The following is a 2,507-nucleotide window of genomic DNA, read 5'->3' on the forward strand; positions in this document are numbered from 1 at the left end:
TAGAAAGAAATCCTGTCATTTGCAACAACATAGAAGACATGCCAAGTACAATAAAGCAGAAACAGAAAGAAATACTTCATGATCTCACTTATATGTGAAATCTAAAAGTCAAACTGTTAGAAACAGAAATTGGAATGGTGGTTACCAGGGGGTGGGGTGGGAGAAATGAAAAGATGCTGATAAAAAGGTATAAAATTTCAGTTAGGTAGGATGAATAAGTTCTGGAGATGTAGTATACAGGGTGGTAATATAGTTAATAATACCATATTGTATGCTTGAAAGTAGCTAAGAGAGTAGATCTTTTTTTTATTAACTATCAACAAATTTTATTCCACAAAGGTTGTCACATAATTGAATATTTCTCTATTTTGTACACAATTATTCTTACTTTTCACAGAAGGGGCGCTTTCTAACTATTCATTGGGATGGCGAGTACTAAAATCCTGATTTTAACAGAATACTAGGAAAAATGCCTCAGTGATTGAAGTTGAACTACTACATTGGTACATGGCTCTTGCACTTAGTTACCAGGAGTGTACATGTCTTTTTATTCAAAAATACTGAATAAATTGTCTGTAGGCACCAACAGTGACAGCAGTAAACCATTGTATGTTGCCAGCAGAAACAAGTAACTGATGGTTACAGTGATTTTCCGAAACGTTAGCCAGGCTTTACTTCAGTATTGCCTTCAACTGACTTCTCTGAAGTTACCAGTGAGGAGCACTGCCTTGAGCTTCCTCTCACGGTTCTCATTAATAATCGTAAAGTACTATTCTAGGAATTAAATCACGCCTTTTCCCATACCACCTCCCATTCTGCCCATTCTGCCCTTTCCAGAGTTTTTCTCTTTTTTAGGAATGTCTATAACTATACCTTCTGCTGTTGTTAAGAGAGAGACCACTCCAGCAGCATCCAATAAAAACATTCTTCCCACCTTGGTTGGGTCAATAATTTCTTTTTTCACCATATTCACAAAATCTCCAAGCATAGCATCATAACTAACTTCTGAGGCACTTCACAAAATTTTCTCCACTATCAACAGTCTGTCAACATGCTCCTTCTTAGCGATGATCATTGCAGGAATTGTGTTTTTAAAAATAATTTCTACACCCATTTTTTGATCTTCATTAGCTAGAGTTAATGAGTGCAAGGATCGAATCACCGAAGCAGGGTGCAACCCCCATCCAGAGCAATGCCTTCTTCAACAACAGCCCTTACACTAGTTTCTAGGAGGATCTGGCCAGATCTCAGGGCAGAGGGGAGGGACCATGAAAATTGGGTCGGGAAGTTTCTAAGGTGGTGGGATTGAAATTGCAGCTGGCTGGAGATGTCCTGCACACTGCATGTAGGCAGAAACCCCCCTCCCCACTTCCAGATCATGGCAGCAGGAGGAGGGGCAGAGATGCTGTATGAGCTGAAAAGTGAGATGTAAGAAAGGAAAAGCCTCCTCAGAGGTCAGGGAGAGGTGCACACCTGCCAGTCTAGCAGGGGTTGGCTAGAAAATAAGACGCTTCAGGAACGCATGGGATTTTGGGCCCAGGCTTTTAAATGGAGCGTACGCAGAGACTGGTGGCTTTTTCCTTGGAACTCAAATTTCTCACCTTTTGTTGTATTAATAAAGTATGGAAAAATATCACCTCAGTCAATTTCATGCCTTTAATAATTTCTAAGTTATTGTTAGTGTTTTTCCATCCTTTACTGGGATGACACCGTTCCTTCAAATCTTTTTCATTGCATCTGAGATGATGCTGCCAATTTCTTTCTCTCCATTTGCAGAAATTGTAGCAAGCTGAGCTCTTTCTTCAGGGGTTGTCACAGGTTTGGGTGTTTCTTAAGTTAGGTAAGTACAGCATCAACAGCTATGATCGCACCTCTCCTGATTTCCACTGGATCAGCCAGCACCTTTGCCAGTCTCCTCAAATTTTGCTGGCAATAGAGTCAGTACAGGAGCAGTGGTGGTGCCATCCCCAGTATCTTCATTTATATAATTGAAAACTATTTTTATATTTATCTTTTAATATTTTAAGTATTTTTATATGTATCTTTTAAGTCAGTGAACGTTGCAATGGTCAAACCATCTTTTGTTACTTTTGGACTTCCCCCACTCTGTTCAATAATCACAATTCTTCCCTTTGGCCCCATAGTAACAGCTACAGCACGGGTTAAAAGGTGTGCACCTTGAAGCATTAAGGCACCAAAGTTTACATCTTTGGAATAAGCCTGAGTTAGATGAGGAGTCAGTGCCCTGGACGCTGGCTGAGTCTGGCGAAGGACTTTGTGCAATCACAGCATCTCTGCAGGACAGAGTCGGGGCAAGCGAGTGAGCAGTGAGGCCTGATGTCAGCAGCAAGTGAGGGGCGCTACAAGTCATCTCAATATTTCTCAGCAACAACAACAAAAGATAACAATATGAGGCGATGGGTATATTAATTAGCTTCAGTAGCTGTGTTAATCATCAAAACAGCAAGTAGTATACTTTAACTATATGTGATTTTAATTTGTCAATT

At 40.3% G+C, this 2,507-nt stretch overlaps 1 pseudogene; it reads right to left on the minus strand.

Annotated features, from left to right (window-relative positions):
- Nucleotides 1-1,512: 1,512 nt before the first annotated feature.
- LOC119047518 (60 kDa heat shock protein, mitochondrial-like) lies at nucleotides 1,513-2,292 on the minus strand (annotated as a pseudogene).
- Nucleotides 2,293-2,507: the final 215 nt, after the last annotated feature.

This window comes from Artibeus jamaicensis, unplaced genomic scaffold (genome assembly GCF_021234435.1).
Source record: "Artibeus jamaicensis isolate MK-2021 breed Jamaican fruit bat unplaced genomic scaffold, CSHL_Jam_final contig_373, whole genome shotgun sequence".
In the NCBI taxonomy this organism is placed as follows: Eukaryota; Metazoa; Chordata; class Mammalia; order Chiroptera; family Phyllostomidae; genus Artibeus; species Artibeus jamaicensis.